The sequence below is a fragment of the Nicotiana tabacum genome, chromosome 8, assembly GCF_000715075.1.
Source record: "Nicotiana tabacum cultivar K326 chromosome 8, ASM71507v2, whole genome shotgun sequence".
Lineage (NCBI taxonomy): Eukaryota > Viridiplantae > Streptophyta > Magnoliopsida > Solanales > Solanaceae > Nicotiana > Nicotiana tabacum.
The window spans coordinates 79,100,699-79,120,102 of NC_134087.1; positions in this window are offsets into that span (position 1 = coordinate 79,100,699).

Below are 19,404 nucleotides of genomic sequence, written 5' to 3' on the forward strand. Positions count from 1 at the left end.
ATTTATTTCATCACTCTACTTTCACTTGAAGAGCCAACTTCAATTCAAGAAATATTAGTAGCAGGGACTGTAGAGGAAGTCATAATGGCTTGAGGCGGAGCAGAAACAGCAGCAGTAAAAACAGGCAAAGAGCGTTCCATTGGGACAGATAGGGAGAAAGAGGCAAGAGGTACTTCATCAGACACCAAATCAAAGCCTTCACTATCAAACCCACGTGAAAAAAGTTGTTCATCAGAGTCACGAGCTGTCATAGGAGTATCTTCGTCAGAACTCACTAGAGTGGCTTCAACAGGCTCGGTCATGGGAACATAATGGAGAGGAGTAACTTCGTCATCCGAAATGACGCGTCTTCTAGCCCGTGGCCTTTTAACCAAAGAATTTCCATGTCGTTCCTCCTTCTCTTCGGAATCCTAGGTTTGTCAGCTTTCCTTTTCGATGAAGAACTCAAGATTATCTTCTGAGCTCTTGCCAAAGAAAGTCTACAAGCTATGATCGACTCAGAACTTACACCACGAATAGGAAACCCCGATAAAAAGAAGGGTTAAATACATTCTAAAGAAAGAATGAATAAAAAGAGAAGGAAAAGAATAAAATTTTACCGTGAGTTTTAACCTTCCATCCAAACCTATTTGAGAGGTATTTTCAAGATCTAACTTCCATCGGAGCGATGGTCAACAATTTATCTACCAAACCACAAAAATTGGAAATCTCTTCAACAGTTCCCATGGTTGCTGGAAAAAAAAGCGAAACAGTCATGAGAAGTGCAAACCCTATTTTTTTTATAAAAAAAAAAAGAAAAGAGAAGAGAGAAAGTTGTAAAGAAAACTTACGTGCAAAATTTCACTTTTCATGGAATGGCATATTTTCTTCACCTACTAACCCTGACGTAGGTATAGTAACAAATCGGGCATACCAACCACGATCCTTATCATCCTTAGGGCTGACTAATACTCTCTTACTCCTTGCCACCAAAGTAAAAATCCCATGATGGAATAACTTAGGGGAGCAGAGATGGATTAAATGAAAGAAGGTGAAAGGCAATTAAGCTAAATTAGCCAAATACCTTAAACATGCAACTGCCCTCCATACAATATGGCTAATTTGTCCTAAACATATATTGAAGAAGCGGCAGAATTCAATGATAACTGGATCAATGGGGGGTCTAAAGTCCAATGTAAAAAGGTATGTATACACGGAAAAAAAACTAGCCTTGAAAGAAGTAATCCTTTGATTTGCATTAGGAATCAGAATTGAAAAATCAAACCTCCAATGACAATCCCTACGGACAACAGAGATCAAACCTTCAGTAATCTGTGAAGGGTAGACATCGACACGATCATGAAAAGACATAGAAGAAACTTGGTTTCTAATTGATTCTCTATCAGTATAAAAAGAAAGTTCAGAAGGGACAATTTCATCTATTGTAGGTTGACATAGTGGTTCGTTGGAATCCCTACTTCTGGAAGAAGACCTATGTGTAAGAGAAGCCCTAGTTCTAGAAGATGAAGGAGGAGTAGAATTAGGTAGAGAAGAAGAAAAATCTCGAATGAAAACTAATCCTAAGCTACGTAGCCTACCCTCTCTCCTGCTCCTAGTAGGAGCAAGTGGAAGTTCATCTACGATAAGAACTTTTTGAGGATCGGGGTTTGAAGAAGACATAGCTATACGAAGAAGAGAAGGAGATTGAATAAGTTAAAGATGCAAAACTTTTCTGTGATAGAATAGACAAAGGATATATTTATACTCAGAAGTAACCGTCAAACAAAAAGGTAATTATGAGAACGTCATAATGAAAATTGCCACTTCGTGATTGATGAAGCCGTAAAAAAGTCTTTAAAGACGCTGAAGGACTGCAGAACCAATCAAAAACCACCACGTGTCATATGCATTAAATGGAAGTGACATGCGAAGCGTCAGTTTTGGAAAATGTGTAATGATGCATGAGAATGGCGGCAAAAATTTCCGCTTTAATGAGATCAACTTCCCAAATATTCAATTGTTGAATAAATGGCAAGTGGGGGAACTATCTGTATTGGGGAAAATTAAGTCAACCTTTGGAACTAATTATGTGTTGACATGTCAAGACACGTGGGTCAATGAAAGAATGACAGCTGGCAAAGAGTATTCAAAGAGCCGCGAGCCTTAACAGGCACAGGCAAAGATTCAAGAAAACAAAAAGATCGGCTATTCGAATCTCTTGATAATTTGAAGAGACATCGAAGGAATGAATCTAGTTAGCAAAAAGTACCAATACGTATTATCTGTAATTAATTAGCATCAATGATGGAAACGTTATAGAATCTTCACGAAACAGTTATGATTGCCAATTATAACGCTACATTAATGCAATTAATTACTCATAATGGCTCTATTATGAGAGGAAAGAAACGTAGTACTTAGAAATAGCTACAAAAGGAGAGAAATAACATTTGTATGGGGACACAGATTATTATTGGAATACACTGATTTACTTTGCTTTATTTTGCTTACTCAACTACATTTCAATTCAATTCTTCTTTTTATTGTTTCCTTATTTGATTATTAGTAACCCGAGTTCTTCTAAAATTAAACTTTGACCAAAATTCTTATTTTATGGTTAAACAATATACTTACATGCTACAACGAAAATATTTAATTGCCTCTCGAGTTTGTGATTTCTTTATCTCTACTTCTTCCTTCTTCTGCTCCCCCCTTGTTTTCCTTCATTTCTTCCTTCTAATTGAGGGAATGAAGCTTTATATCTCTCAATATTTATTCTTCTGGTCTTTGCTATTTTGCAGTGGTCACATTTGGCCAAGTTGGACCATGCAGTTGTAGGATCTAGTGGTCTCTCTTTTATGATCAAATGACGATCGATGTCAAACACATTACAGTAATTGCAAATTTAGAATGGTCCATATAATACACGTGCTGTGCGCGCGCACACACAATGGCAGAACTACCTTATAGAAAGGGGTGTCAAATTGATACTCCTTTTCGGAAAAAATACACTGTGTAGGTAGGTAAAAAAATAAATTATATGTATATATGTTATGTATTGACTTCCCTTAATTTCCTGGTATGTTTACTTTTATATATTTTGACAGCCCTTAACGAAAATTCTGGCTCCATACATACATGAATGCATACATACATACATACATACATACATATATATATATATATATATATATATATATATATATATATATATATATATATATATATATATATATATATATATATATAGGTGTGACTACGTGTTGCTACTAAATCCTTTGGCTCTTTTACAGCCCTCTCGCAGAAGTCTATAGTGTGGAGTATTCGGGGGCGGCCCTTCCATAAAATAAGTGGAATAACCGCTTTAGGCCTCATTTTTTGTTACACCTAATAAATAATGTATAAGTTTAAAAAAGAGTTCTCTAAAGTGAAAAAAATTGATTTCTTTCTAACAAATATAGAGAAGAAGAATTTGCAACTGCTATGATTTCTATCAAGAAAATTGCACTTGAAATGAATATCGAACCCGAATTTCGTAAGAAACGTATGATATATAGGAAATAACAATTTGATGCGAATGTTGATAACGAAATCTCAAAATCTTTCGAAGAGTTCTTTAGAGTTGATTACTTTTATACATAATAGACAAGGCTAATTTTCACTTCAAAATAGATTTGAACAATTCAAAGCATATGAAAATATTTTTGATTTTCTATTTGCTAGTAAAAACTAATACACTAGATGTTGGAAATTTGAAAAAAATATTGTCTTAATCTTGAATGTTCTTTAAAGCATAATAATCAATTCGATATTGGTTTAGATTTATTTTCTAAATTAAAAGTATTAAGGAAAATAGTACAGTTAGAAGACAAGAGTTTAATTGATACACTTAATCAAATAAAAAGATTTAATTCTTTTCCAAATGCCTAAATTGCTTATGGAATAGTGTTCATAACTCAAGTTACCGTTGCTCCAGGGGAAAGAATTAAGTTTTCAAAATTGAAATTGATAAAATCTCACCTAAGAACAATAATGTCACATGAAAGGTTAAGTGGATTAGCTATTTTGTCAATTGAGAAATACTTATTAGGAGTTATTAATTATAAGAAAATTAAATAACTTTGTATCTAAGAAAAGCTTAAAAAAATAGTTTTCAAATAAATAATATAAAAAAATTTAAAAGTTAAGATCTCTCATAACATTTGGCTTTATGCCACAAAATTCGTCGGGCCGCCCCTGGGAGTATTTCATTTTCAGATTGTTTGCTCCTTTTGAGTGTGATACCATTTCAGAGCGTTTTTTTTTAAAAAAAAATTATTTATTTTAAATTTGAGTGTTGTAATCTCCTTTTCTTTTTGCTTTCTTTTGGTTGTAAGTAGCTAGCTAGTTTAAATGTTTACTCACGATAATATACGCTTGTTCTTCCAACTCTATTTTTGTGCGTCTGTGCGAGCAAACTTAATATTTTTTTTTTTTACCTTTAGAAAGATTTAGCCCAAAGGTGCTACCAGCTTTCTTGAACTTTTCTCCCATTTACCCACTTCATTTCTTTCCTCTTTTCATTCAGAATTGTAAAACTAATGCTACCTGTGGCTCTAATCCCCAATGACATTCAAGATTCGAATTCCATTTACAACTCCTCTTGTTAGTGTCACTTGTGTAGACAATAAATTGCGTCAAAAAAATAATCAAGATCGAAAATATCGTAACAATCATAGTATTTGATTTCAAATAATATGAGTGTACAATCTTTGTGAATCCTCTGATTCTACTTTTCCAATATAAATTCAAGGGCCTTTGAGCTTGATCTTGAATCTATATTTGTTGTCACGAACGATGATCTTGAATTCAACTAGCACGAACTTTTATTTGAACTCGTGCTCCTTGAACCTTGATTTGTTCTTCGTTCTTGAGCTTGAACTTGAACTTAAAGCTTGAAACTTGTGGAGGAATTTGCAGCGTTTGATCCACGAGCTCTCTCTTGCTTCTTGTTATAATTTCTGGTGTCTTTTCTGGGTTATGAAGACCCCTATTTATAGTTGTGGGAGGGAAAAGTTATGATAAGAACAAACTCTTTCCGACCAATCAATTGAAGTGTGACATGGCCGTATTTGATTGGCCAGAACATGTCACTTGCACACGTGCCGCGATTTCATTGGTCTTTTAATGTGATTTGGCATGCTTTGTCATTTTGACATGTGGCACGATCCTATTGGTTCTTCCGCTTGACTTGGCGTGCCACGTCACTTGACACATGACACCAAACTGGGCCTCTAGGAAGATGACATCTTGGTCTTAATAAAGTGGGCTCATCACTTTAGCCCAATTAAATGGGTTAGCCCAATGAATTAAAACTTATTTATTTAATCCATATATATTGGATTTATATAATTAATTCAATTGTATTAACCCGTAGTAATTAGTTGGACTAATATATCTTGAATTTAAAATATAATCCAAATTATTTTATGAATTTTATTTTAATAAAATTTATATGCCTACAAATGCCCCCTACTTCAAGACTTATTAAGATATAGATTTGTCGTAACCGAAAACGGGTCATGAAGTATTAGCGGACTATCAAATTTGTCGCGGGCCATATTAGAACGTAGAGTATCATCCATGCAATTTGTTGCATGTACACCCATCAATTACTTGGACAAAGTTGTGACCACTTTTACTGCCAGATTGGATTGCTGTGGCAGCAAGTTAGAGCTCCATTACTCGTACCATTTCTCAGAATTATGGTTGTCTTGTGCTTGGCCATGTCTTTGATGTTATTTGTAGAGAGAGTTTATATGGGAATTGTCATAGCTTTTATCAAGCTGTTGAGGCGAAAACCGGAAAAGAAAGTACAAATGGGAGCCGGTAAAAGATGATTTGGAGCCAGCAAATTATTCTTGGAAATGAATCCTTCCTTACCGTAGTGACCGGATACATTTCCACTTTCCATTCACAAATTCCAACACAATTGATTTGTCTTTGAGTTCCTACATTGCCGCCGAAGCTAGGCCAATCCTTCTTCGAAGACACAAGCAGTAGTCGAATCCCACATGAAATACAATTGCAATATCCCACATCGTCAATTTTATTTAGACGTATGCTCTTCCCTCTAAATATCAATTTGTAGTATTTGCAAGCTCTATTGAATCTAGTTTTCTAGACTTAGAAGCATTGACGTGAAGGTAATTTCTTCTTTCTTTTTTTGTGCTTTCTTCTTTGTTTTATTTTGTTGTCTTTTTTTTTTCCTTTTAGAAGTAACATCGTCAAACTACGAAGTCCTTTAAAAGTTCGCGATGAAAACCTTTAAAATTTGCGGCACAAAACCGTAAAGGTTCGCGATGAAGACCTTTAAAATTTGTGGCGCCCGTAAAAGTTCGCGTAAAGATCCTTAAAAACTCGTGGTCAAAATCTTTAAAAGATCACAGTGAAGACCTTTAGAAGTTCGTGGTGAAGACCTTCAAAGATTCGTGGCGAAAACCTTTAAAAGTTCGCATGAAAAAAAGTCGTGGTCAAGATCTCTAAAACTTCATGGTGAAGTCCTTTAAAATTTCGGGTGAAGACCTTTAAAAGTACGCGATGAAGACTCTTAAAAATTCGTGGTAGAAATCTTTAAAAGTCGGCAGTAGGGACTCTTTAAAGTTCGTCACGAGCACCTTTAAAAGTTCGAAACACTCCCTTTTAAAATTTCGGAACGAAAACCTTAAATATCCGAATGTCTTTAAAAGTTCGAGACGAACACCTTTAAAAATTCGTAACGAAAACCTTTAAAAATTCGAATGCCTTTAAAAGTCCAAGACGAACACCTTTAAAAGTTCGCAACGAAAACCTTAAAAAGTCCGACACAGACATCCCTTTTTTTCTTTTTTTACTTCTGAGGCGATTTTTTTTTGTTTTACTTGCCCATGCTCTCTTTCAAGATTGTGATTGTTACTCTTCCCTTTTGACTTAGGCAGCTTGAACATGGTTTACTTCAGAGACTCAACATCCTTTTCCTCCACGTCCATGTATCTTCTAATTTCAGAGCACAAGGATAGTAAAACGGAGGCTAGATTAGTAGTTGATACACCACTGACTGGCTTATATGCAGCTTCGTGGCCATCCTTGCAAAATCCATTTCGTTTGGTAGATTGGACCTTTGAAAACACCAAACATAAATCCAAGACATGGACTCTTCGTTCCAATAATCACAAAGTTAAGAATGTGGCAAGTTCCATCTCATGCTTAGAACGACGAATCCTCAAAGGAGAAGTATACTGGAGTGATTCCTTAACTTTTGGTGGCAAATTTCATTATATTCCCGGCTATTGGGAGTGGACCGAAGATATCCTTAGTAGGAACCATCGAGCATTGAGGGCTACCAATATTTACGATGTTGTCTATGCCTCATTGTTTACTTATGATCACTCTACAAGTATCATGCAAGCCTTTTGTAAGGCTTGGTGTCCTCTTACAAATACTTTGCTTACCTCAGTTGGAAAGTTATCCATATCTCTTTGAGACTTGTGCACTATTGGGGGTCTGCCTTTAATGGAGTCTCCTTATGAGGAAGTTATTCCAAATACTCGAGAACTTACAGGTGCTTATGACAAGGATAAAATGTTCCTTCCACGAGCCTGTCAGCAATTGTTTGATGGATATGACCAACTCCGAGAGGGAAACGCTAAAAATCATAATGTCCCTGTAAGAAGATGGATTGAGTTTTGGAGCAAAAAGGTTTTAAAGTATGAACAACCTCTAGCGAGAAAAGAAAAGAAGTCAGCTCGTCCCAAATCAACACACAACCCTACTGGAGCCATAGGTAAAATAGTCAATTGGTCAGAAGTTGAAGATGCACTATTTTGTTAAACTTGGCGTTGGAAGTGACAAAAAAGATGAAGTATACTTGGCTATTTTTTTATCATTATAGTTATGTGTCTTTGTGCTCTCTACAAAAGAAGGCGACTTTATTTGGCCTGAGACTTTCAAAATTGCAGGCCTTCTAGCGTGTGGGCAAAGAATTAACCTCGGCGTTCCAGCCTTAGCTAGCATTTACAGGGGATTAAACACAATTTCAAATGGCTCACCACTCGATCCTTCTAGAGTTTACTTCCCAATTCATTATGTGTATGGTTGGTTGGCATATTACTTCAAGACTCATTTTTCTCTAACAAATAGGCCGGCTACTCCTATGATGGCCATATATTCAGATGAGGGAACAACGAGATACTTTGGAAATGAAGACGCAAGAAAATGTATTCATGGAGGAGAAAGTGTCGTATGGTCTTCCATAATGCCAAGTAATTCTCAACCGTATTATTATCATGATGATGGAAACGAGGAAGAGTCCGAGTCAAATTATTTTATGAGTATTCGCTCGAATTACCTTCCTTTGAGAAATGGATCGACCTTCATCGTGGAGCCTTATAGCCCTCATCGCTTCAGTCGTCAATTTGGTTTTTATCAAGACATCCCTGGTTTCTTAGATCAAGATTTTCGTGAGTGCTCTTTAAACAAAGGATTGGAACTTTTACGAATTTGTGTTTTGTCTAAAAGTAGGTCAAAGGCCACATTTCCCCCTATTATGCCCAAGATGAAGAAGTATGTCTCGTCCGATTATAAGTCTTGGTAGGAAAGAGTGCATGGAAACTTCCTTGAAAACCACTTGCAATCTTTGGTGAATACCATTGGGCCAGTTACTGCTACTCCTTCAGAGATCACGCCTCAAGAGCATAACAGGGAGGGCAAGCCTCCTACTTTAAAATCCAAAGTGGTTAAGCCATGTGACGTCAAGGGACCTCCATATAAAGAAGTTCAAAAGAAGGGACCTGTTCAGGCTCATCAAGCCAATAAGGGTTCCTTTTCATTAGGCACCATTGTTCCTACCTCCAAGAAATTCCCACCACAAAATGAGAGTGATAGTAGTCATGGAGATCAAAACTTCAAGCGGGTGAAGCCATATTTAAACAAATAGGGAGATGCTAATTTAGGTGTAGTCGAGATTACTGACAGCATCGGCAGTGCTTCAAGGACTTTGACGGCTATCAAAGAGGTAATGATTAAAACTTTCATATTATCTTATAATATCCAAGTAATTTCACTAACCGTATATTCTTTTCTATGCAGCCACATGGTGTTCACATTTCGATGGAGTTACACCAAAGCAAGCCATAAGGTTAGCGAATCCGTGGCGGAGCCAGATTTGAGGAAATCACTTTCAATACCTAAGTCAAACCTAGAGGCAACTTCCATCCCTAGTCTTGGAGAAAAATCGGGGCCTAATTTTCCCCAACAATCAGCACCAACAATATCTATCTTTGATGGAAGAAAGGTTATCTTGACTCTTCGTAAGGATTTCATTTTGAATGTTTGGGCTAAAATTCAGGCCAAACTCGAGGATTTTACCGCAGACAATGCTTCTTCTCTTTAATTCGCGATCCAAGTGATTTTCGAGGAGATGGATGGAAAGGGTGTGGATATTTCCCCTCTAAAAGACCTATTGACGTCTTTAGTCGAGCTTGCCACTTCATATGACCAGGCACGATCAACTCTTTCTGACAAGGTTGTGGATGTTGAAAAATCTGAGTCATTTTTAAACGCCAAACAACATCTTGATCTTGTCTTGATTGAGAAAGGGGAGAAGGTCAAGAAATTGTTTACCACCAGTAAGTCTCTCAAAGAGGCCAAGGAGAAGGTGAAACAGTTAAGAGCTCTTTGAGTTATTGCCAAGAAAGAGGTTGATGAGATTGAATCTAAAGTCTCATCTGCTGAAGAGGAGTACCGTAGATGTTCTAATGTTTCCTTGGCAACCGCTGATGACTTGGCCGATGAAGAAACAACACCTAGAGGCAACCCTTAAAGACTTGGTCGATTACAATTTGTGTTTAGATTAGTATGCATAGAGTATTTTATTAGCCTCTTTTTTTGTTTTGCATTTGATTAACTAGCGGGTATTCTTAGAAATGAAAACTCTATCCGTTTTACTTTATATCATGTGTTTTCATCCATGTCTCATTTTTTCTTTGCGGTTCAATACCAATAGTTCTTTGCTTATCATATTTTATTGACGTCCACATAATAGAATGTGACTTTTATTTAAACGTCGCTGCCATTCACGTCTCAAAGTTCTCTGTATTTGGAGATACATCCTCCTTTTTCTTTGAGGATAATATTGTTCATCACCTTTGCACCTTTTGTGGCAGAAAATATATATCTCAATGTGAGGACGTCAAAAATATGAGCCATTTAATTTTTTAGAAAACAAACTTTAAAATCTAAGACATATCCAAAATTCGGAATCAAACACCTTCAGAATCACCGCAAGTAAAATTTTGAAACCAACTTTAGATTTCACCATGTTGAAAATTACAGATTTGCGCAATCTTACCAAAAAAATCATATCTTGGGATAAAAATGTCGAAATTGAGAACCGTTTGATTTCATGGAAACTAGACTTCAAATTCAAAGACATATCTAAAATTTGGGATCAAACATTTTGAGAATAGTCCCAAATATTCATTTTGAATATAACTTTAGATTTCGACACGTTGATAGTTTTAGATTTGTGCAGCTTCACCAAAAAAAATTGTATCTTGGTGTCGAAATGTCGAAATCATGAACTTCTTGAGTTTATGAAAATAGAATTCAAGATCTAAGACATATTCAAAATTCAGAATCAAACATTTTGAGAATAGTCCCATATATTATTTTGAATCTAATTTTAGATTCCGGCCCGTTGATAGTTTCAGATTTGCGCAGCTTCACCAAAATATTTGTATCTTGGTACAGCAACATCAAAATTATGGACCGTTAGATTTGTCGAAAGCAAACTTCAAAATATAAAACATATCCAAATTTCAAGATTTAATATCTTAAGGATAGTTTCAGATAATATTTTGAATTCAACGTAAAATTTGGACACACTGACGATTTCAAACTTGCACGACTTCACCAAAACTTTTATATCTTGATGTAGGGATGTCAAAATCATGAGCTTTTTATTTTATGAAAACAAGACTCCAAAATCTAAAACATTTTCAAAATTTAGGATTTAATACCTTAAGGGTAGTTTCAGATAGTGTTTCAAAATCAACAACCGATTTTAATATACCGACAATTTCGAATTGGCGACTTCGTAAAAACTTTTATGTTTTGGTATGGAAGCCTCGGGATCACAAGACATTTTTCTTTCTATCAATAAATATTCAATAGCACCATTCTCACAAATATCTTAGGTTCGAGTCTCACTGAACTTAAAACGTTGCACCCCAGGAATCTTTCTTCTTATATTTGTGTTTCCTTTTTGTGATGCCTCTCTTCTCTTCCCTCCTTCTTTAGGGTAATGAGCAGCTATGAAGACCAACAAACTTGAAGGTTATGCGAACATGAAGATATAGTGAATCCCCAGACTTTGATGCAAATATTGTGATCATTTCAGTGAAGACACCATTTTACCATAGCAACTTACCCCCATTAAATCAAATGGGATCCAAAGTTCAACAGGAGGATGGCATTTCAGCTTGATTTTACATTCCTTTCATACTTCACTCGTACAACAATTGGGATACTATGTATCTTTTGAAATCATGCAACTAAACTCAGAATAAAACTCTAAGCTGCCTACGTACCTCGATGAAGAGGATCAAGTCATACCGTAGTTCAGAATGGGTGATTCTTTTTTTCTTTTTTTTCTTTTTAATTAATTGTTTATGTCCTAACTTTTTTCTAGGCCGCCTCTTTCGAGGTTTTCAACCTAGCGGACTCTTTTTTTTGTGGGCCATACACAGTTTAGACTCATGCGGGCCAGAAGTGTAGGAACATACAGTTTAGGCTCGTGCACCAAGGAACATCATGACTTTTAGTTTAGGCTCGTATGTAGAGGAGCATTATAACTTCAAGGATAATACTTCTTCAAAAACTTAGCATGGATAGGGCCGATTCTCATACCATCTGCATTAGCCAGCTTGTAAGCCCCACTTGAGTAAGCTTCTTGCACGACATATGACCCATCCCATTTTGAAGTAAACTTCCCTACAGGTTTATGGGAAGTAATAATGGGTCTTCGTACAGAAAGGACTTGATCTCCTACTTGAAAGGATCTCGGGCAAACTCTTTTATTGAAGGCACGGACAATCGAGCTTAATAACATTCAAGACTCTGTTGAGCTTCCAACCTTTTCTCATCAAGAGCTTACAATTCTGCTAATCGAAGTCGAGCATTTTCTTCATCAGTGATGCCTTCTTGAATAGCTAATCGTAATGAAGGTATTTGACGCTCGAGTGACAAGACGTGTTCAACTCCATAAACAATGCATAAGGGGTCACTTGTGTTGGCGTGCGGAGAGCTATCCTATATGCCCACAGAGCTTCCTCTATACGATCATGCCAATCTCGTTTGCATTTGGAGACGAATTTCTTTAACAAGTTGCATATAGTCTTATTGAATGCCTCGGCTAGACCATTGGTGACAGCATTGTATATAGAAGATTTACGTTGTTTGAAGCCAAAGAGTTCGCAAATCTTGTTCATCAACCTATTGTCGATCATCTTGCCATTATCCATTATTATGAAACGAGGAATGCCAAAGTGATAAATAATATTTACTCGGATGAAACTTGCAACATTTTCCTTCTTTACTTACTTAAGAGCAACAACTTTAGCCCGTTTTGAGAAGTAGTCAGTTGCAGCTAAGATGTACAGGTGCCCACCAGAGGACTTTAGCAGTGGTCCAACAACAGCCAATCCCCAAGCGTCAAATGGCCAAGATGCAACAGTCGGGTGCCACACTTCAGGAGGTTGATGAATAAAATTCACATAGAATTGACAAGCCTTGCATCTTCGAGCTTAGTCCAAGCAATCTTTTACCCTCATTGGCCAATAATATCCCATCCCTTTTATATGGAAGTGGAGCTTTGGTCCAGAATGGTGTGACCCACATACCCTACAATGCGCTTCTTGCAAAGCTTAGAGTGCTTTATCTTCCCCTAAGCATCGCAAGAGTACTCCCCCGAATGATCTTCTGTATAAGGTATCTTTGTAGTAAAGGAAGCGAGGTGCACGACGACGGATTTCAGTCCTTCCCCGCGAATTTTCTGGAAGTACCTCATAGCATAAGTAGTCGATAATGGGTTGCCGCCATTCTTATTTCTCAACTTCAGAAACAGCGACCAGATGCTTGCGTTCATTTTCTTCACCTTCAGCCTCATTTAGCGGCGGTAATACCCATTTTTGGCAGACAGTAACTTGCGCCTGATCAGGTAGGGTTAATGATGAAGCTAGGGCAGCTAAAGCATTAGCCTTCTTATTTTCTTTCCTTGGCACATGTTGAATAGTCACATCATTGATCCACCCCATTAACTTTTTAGTGTAATCATGATATGGGCGTAGTTCAGGATTCTTAACCTCATAACTACCTAGACTTGCAATTGAAATTGCTTTATATCAACAGCCATTTCAAGCCCAAGTATTAATGTTTGATACTCAGCAACATTATTGGAACAGAGTTGTGTTAAAGTGAATGAGTAGGGCAAGACTTCACCTTGGGAAGTGACAAATACTACACCAGCACTAGCTCATCCACGATGCATAGCACCATCAAAGTACATCCTCCATGGAGGTTGAACTTCAACGACCATTGCATCCTCATCAGGTAGTTCGTCAGTTAGCTCCCAATCATCGGGTATAGGGTGATCTGCCAAGAAGTCCGCTAATGCTTGTCCTTTTATAGCCTTCTGAGGGATGTACACAATTTCAAATTGTTGAAACATGAGGTACCACCTTGCTAGTCGATCACTAAGGACAGGTTTTGACATCACGAACTTGATGGGATTTGCTCTAGAAACCAAACGAACGACATGATCTTGAAAGTAGTACTTCAACTTTTAGATTGAGAAGACCAGCTCCAAACATAACTTTTCAATTGGAGAATAATTCAGCTCATTTGGTGTCATCATCCTGCTTAAGTAGTAAAGGGAGTTTTCTTTCCCGTCACTATTTTCTTGGGCCAACAGCACTCCAACAAACCTTTCTTGTGCCGAAATGTATAGTATCGGCGGCTTTCCAAGTATATGGGCTGCCAAAATCAGAGGCTTCATCAAGTAGGATTTAATGCTCTCAAAGGCATTGCTACACACTTGGTCCCATTTGAAAGGGACACCTTTCTTCATAAGGCGACTGAATAGTTGGCACCTCCCAGCTAGGTTTGAGATGAATCTCCTAAGGTATGCTAGCTTTCCTTGCAGACTTTTCAATTCATGAATATTGCGGGGATCAGCATTTTCAAGATTGCATCTACTTTGGCATGATCTATTTCAATCCCTCGATGTCGGATAATGAAACCCAAGAACTTTCCGAAGGTAACTCCAAAGGCGCATTTTAATGGATTCATCCAAAGTTGGTATCTCCGGAGAAACTCAAACACCATTCTTAAGTCTTTCAAGTGGTCGCTTTTCTTTCTTGATTTTACCACCAAGTCATCAACATAGCATTCGACATTATTGTGGAGAAGGTCATCAAAGATATTCTACATAGCTCTTTGGTAAGTAGCATCAGCGTTCTTCAAGCCAAAAGGCATTACCTTGTAGCAATAAATACCCTTGGGGGTACGGAATGCCGTAAGCTCTTCATATTTTAGCGCCATGCGAATTTGGTTATAGCCAGATGAACCGTCTATAAATGATATTGCCTTGTACCCAGTAGTAGCATCAATCATCAGTTCTGGAATGGGAAGCAGGAATTCATCTTTCGGACATGCATTGTTAAGATCTCTAAAGTCAACACGCACTTGAATCTGACCATTTTTCTTCCTTGCAGGCACAAAACGTGAAACCGATGTTGGGTATTTAACTTTACGAATAAAGCCAGCTTCGATGAGTTTGTTAACTTCGATTTCAATCAAGGGAACCAAGTCTGGCCTAAAGCGCCTTTGAGCTTTTTTAACAAGGCGAGCGCCATTTTTTACTGCAAGGTGATGTATTACTATCCAAGCCAGGCATCTCTTTGTAACTCCAAGCAAAGACAACCCTGAACTCCTTGAGTAACTCAATATAAGTGCTTTCTTCATCAACTTCTAGTAAAGCACTTAGGTAGGTGGGTCTTGGTTTTTCATCGGTGCCAAGATTAACTTCTTTTAAGGCATCAACTGTCGTCTTCACTCCTTCTTCAAGTTCAGGTGGAGCATCTTTCGCATCTTCATCTTCTTGAGGGTCCCTATTGTTGAATGATATGTGATAACATGGTGAAACATCCTCCAATTCTGCATTATCCTCCATTGACGATAGAACACCATTCTCGCTTGTACAGTAACATGATACGAAGAACCCATACTTTCTTTATCTTCGTCACGTTCCTTAGTGTAGTCAACAGTATATGGCTTTACCTTCAGTACTTCTTTACATGAAACCACAAGTTTTGTTTGTCGCCTCATTCTAGAAGGAACCAAACTTTGGAAATCTTTAGAGATCTTCTGGATTTTGGGCAAAGCGGGTGTTCTTATACTTTGAACATTTCTCTGGAACTTGTTCCCCTTCTTTAATGGACCCAATCTCTTAAACATGGAGGTCCTTACAGGTGATTTTCCAAGTCGACCAAAGACAGAAGGTTTGTTAAAAGCGGCTGATTCATCTTCTATAATGATATAATTACTGCTCGCCCTTCTTATGGAGATGCGCACTGGTGACGGTTGCTTGTATCCAAAACCTTCACGTGGTTATCTCGTCATAGCTTCTGATGGTAGCTTTCCTAAATTTGATGGCTCATTAGGATTGTATCCAGCTTTTGCAAATAGCCTGTAAGCGTTAGGATCAAAACCTTCATCTGTTTGCTTTGTAGGGAGTGCCATATTCTACAAACGATTTTGGGCCACAAACCCTACAAGTGGCTTTAAGGACAACTTTACTGCCTCAATTCATTTTACCGGAAGAGTTAACTCCTTTAGCATGTTAGTTTGGATATTAGATGATTCACCTCCATCTTTCTTCCTTTTAGGGACATATTGGAGTGCATGACTTACTTTCTTTCCATAAGACGCAATATTCCCTCTATAAGATTTATTCGTGTTGGGTTGTACCTCTTCAATAACAGCTTTGGCTTCACTAGTAGTCACCTCTACTCTTTTAATTATGGGCTCGTCATTCTTGCTTTTCATGCCATCATCAGCTATTAGCTCCTTCACAATGCGGTTCTTCAAGTAGAACTTTGCATCGGCGAAGTGTGACTCAGCCTCTGTGAATGGCTCATCATCAGCAACTATCTTCTTTTTGACTTCACCCTTGTAGTATTTTAAACATTGATGGTAGGTAGATAGAACTACTTTATTCTCATGTATCCAAGGCCTTCCAAGCAAGACATTGTATGAAGTCTTCGCGTCGATTACATGTAACCATGCACTTGATTGCATATCTTCAATGGTGATTTCCAGCCTGATCATGCCTATGGATCTTTGCCCCCCTTAGTTGAATCCTTGGATCATCACACGACTTTCTGAGAGTTCGTTCATGGGAATTCCAATCCCTTTCACAGTGCGAATTGGCAAAATGTTCACTGAGGATCCTCCATCAACCAAAATTCGATTTACCCTTTCATCACGCATATAGCCAACCAGGTACAATGGGCGGTTATGAAGAGTTTCACCTAGCAGAAGATCGTCATTTGTGAACGTGACTTTTTCCTCACAAGCATTAACTTCTTGAGGAGTGGACTCGATGAGCTTTTTCGAAGATGGTGCCAACGGTAGGTCATCACCCTTTTCCTCCCCTTCATCAGCATGGCAACAGGAGGCATCAATACCCCCATGGGAAATCTTCATGCGGAAACCAACTTGGTAAAAACTCCTCCAAGGTCACTGGATTTTGTGGCTTTTGAGAGTGGTGTACCTCCACTTTTGCTCTCTTTAAGTGCTTAACTGGATTCCATCTCCTTGGTCTTTTTACCATCATTTTCCTTGTTGGTTGTTCTACTGATTCTTTTCGTGGGCTCTATCTGTGGTGCCTACGATGAGTCACTAATGTCCAACCTTCATCATCATCAGGTTGATTGACTTCAGCTTTGTCGTTCTCCAATAATTCTTCATCTTTACTTTCTTTAAAACCACATTATTCATCGGGACAGAATGAGCCAAAGGTGATAGAGACTTGGTTTGCGCTTGCTTTCTCATCTTCAAGCACAATCTTCTTTTCGCGAGCCAAGTCCATAACTTTGTCCTTGAATACAAATCACTTCTCCAAGGGTGGCTCACAAGTCAATGGTATTTGCAGTAATTTGGGTCATTTATTTTTCCAGCTTCATTTGGTCGCTTCATCTCTGGAAGCTCAATGAGATTTAACTCGAGGAGTTCTTCAAAAACAGTTGGCATATCAGAATCCAGAAATGGGTACTCTTTCTCTTGCATTACTTTTAGAGTCAACTTTCCACTTGGCTTATCTTGAAAAGAAGTGGATTTCATACTCTGCTTCTTGCTCACCTTCGTTGTGAACATCACAGGTGATGTATTGACATTCATAGCTTCTTTGTCTTCAGATTTGGGTACAAACTTGCTCCATTTCCTGACTTCTTGCTTGTCGTTCCCTTTTTGAGGCTCATAGATAGGAAACCTTTCATTTCTAGTGAAGGCCATGCTCAATTCCATGTCATGGGCACGAGCCAAGTTCTTCAAGTGTGCCAGGCTTGATATCTTGCAAGATTTAGCGTAGCCCCCAATGCATGCCTTGGATGCACATCTCTATGCCCGAAGCTTCACTAAGCCTATCTTTGTAGTTGAGGCTTGCATTCCTCCAACGATTGATAAAGTCAATAACTGGTTCACCCTTTCGTTGATGAGTATTTGTAAGTTCTATCATACTCACAGTACGCCTCGTGCTATAAAATCGATTGAGGAATTCTTGCTCTAGTTGATCCCAGCTATCAACAGATCCAGCCTTGAGGTCCGTGTACCAATCAAAAGCATTTCTTTTTAATGAGCGAACAAACTGCTTGACGAGGTAATCTCCATAAGTCCCAGCATTGTTGCATGTCTCAACGAAGTGCACCACATGTTGCTTTGGATTGCCTTTGCCATCAAACTATTAAAATTTTGGAGGTTGATAGCCTGCAGGCATCTTCAACATATCGATCCTTGAAGTGTACACTTTGTGTAGGTAAAGAAGGACTTAGAAGCGACTTCATATTTGTTTTTTATAGTCCCTTCAATGAACTCCTTTAGTTGATTGATTGGAATCATCCCTTCTGAAGAGACTAGAATTTCCTTAGTGGATGCAACTTGTCGTGGGGGATGATTGATCTCTTGAACTTCAGGGAGTTTGCCGGGTGCATGGGTGGATTCTTCTTCCATCAATATTCCCACCCTGTTTGTTAGCTTGTCAATTCTAGCCTTTTGATTTTGCATGCATTTGGTCAAGCCAGCGATTGCTTCCGTCAAGTTTGTCAATTGCTCATCCACAGATAAAGTGTTTGTCACCATAGCTTGCATGATTGTCGTGGACGATGGAGAGTAGCATGGAAGTTCTTGGATCCGGAGAGGTCAAGTAGAGCAAGAGTTTTCTTGATCTTTTCAGCAATATCTCTTCCTCCTTCAAGTGCATTTGTGGAAGATCTTGCTCCTTTTGAGGATGAATATCCGAAAACAGGGGTTGATGCGGACGGCACTTGGGGTACTTATTGTCCTAAAGAGCTTGCTTTGCTCCTTGTAACTGGTCCGAATCTTCCAAAGGTAACATCGAGGAGGCTTTCCACATCAGCATAGAACCTGGAGTTAGCAGCCTTGGTGGAAGTTGAACTGTAGTTGATTTTCTTTGAAGCCATTTTAATGTTCTTGAACTTTGGTGATTGAAAAGTTGAGATGAGAGGTAGAGATTGTCCCACTGGGCGTGCCAGAATTTATAGACAATAAATTGCGTCAAGAAAATAATCAAGATCAAAAATATCGCAATAATCGTAGTATTTGATTTCACATAATATGAGTGTACAATCTCTATGAATCCTCTGATTCTACTTTTCCGATACAAATTCAAGGGCCTTTGAGCTTGATCTTGAATCTACATTTGTTGTCACGAACTTTGATTTGAACTCGTACTCCTTGAACCTTGATTTGTTCTTCGTTCTTGAGCTTGAACTTGAAGCTTGAAACTTGTGGAGGAATTTGCAGCGTTTGATCCACGAGCTCTCTTTTGCTTCTTGTTATAATTTCTGGTGTCTTTTCTGGGTTATGAAGACCCCTATTTATAGTTGTGGGAGGGAAGAGTTATGATAAGAACAAACTCTTTCCGACCAATCAATTGAAGTGTGACATGGCCGTATTTGATTGGCCAGAACATGTCACTTGCACACGTGCCGCGATTTCATTGACCTTTTAATGTGACTTGGCATGCTTTGTCATTTTGACACGTGGCACGATCCTATTGGTTCTTCCGCTTGACTTGGCGTGCCACGTCACTTGACACATGGTACCAAACTG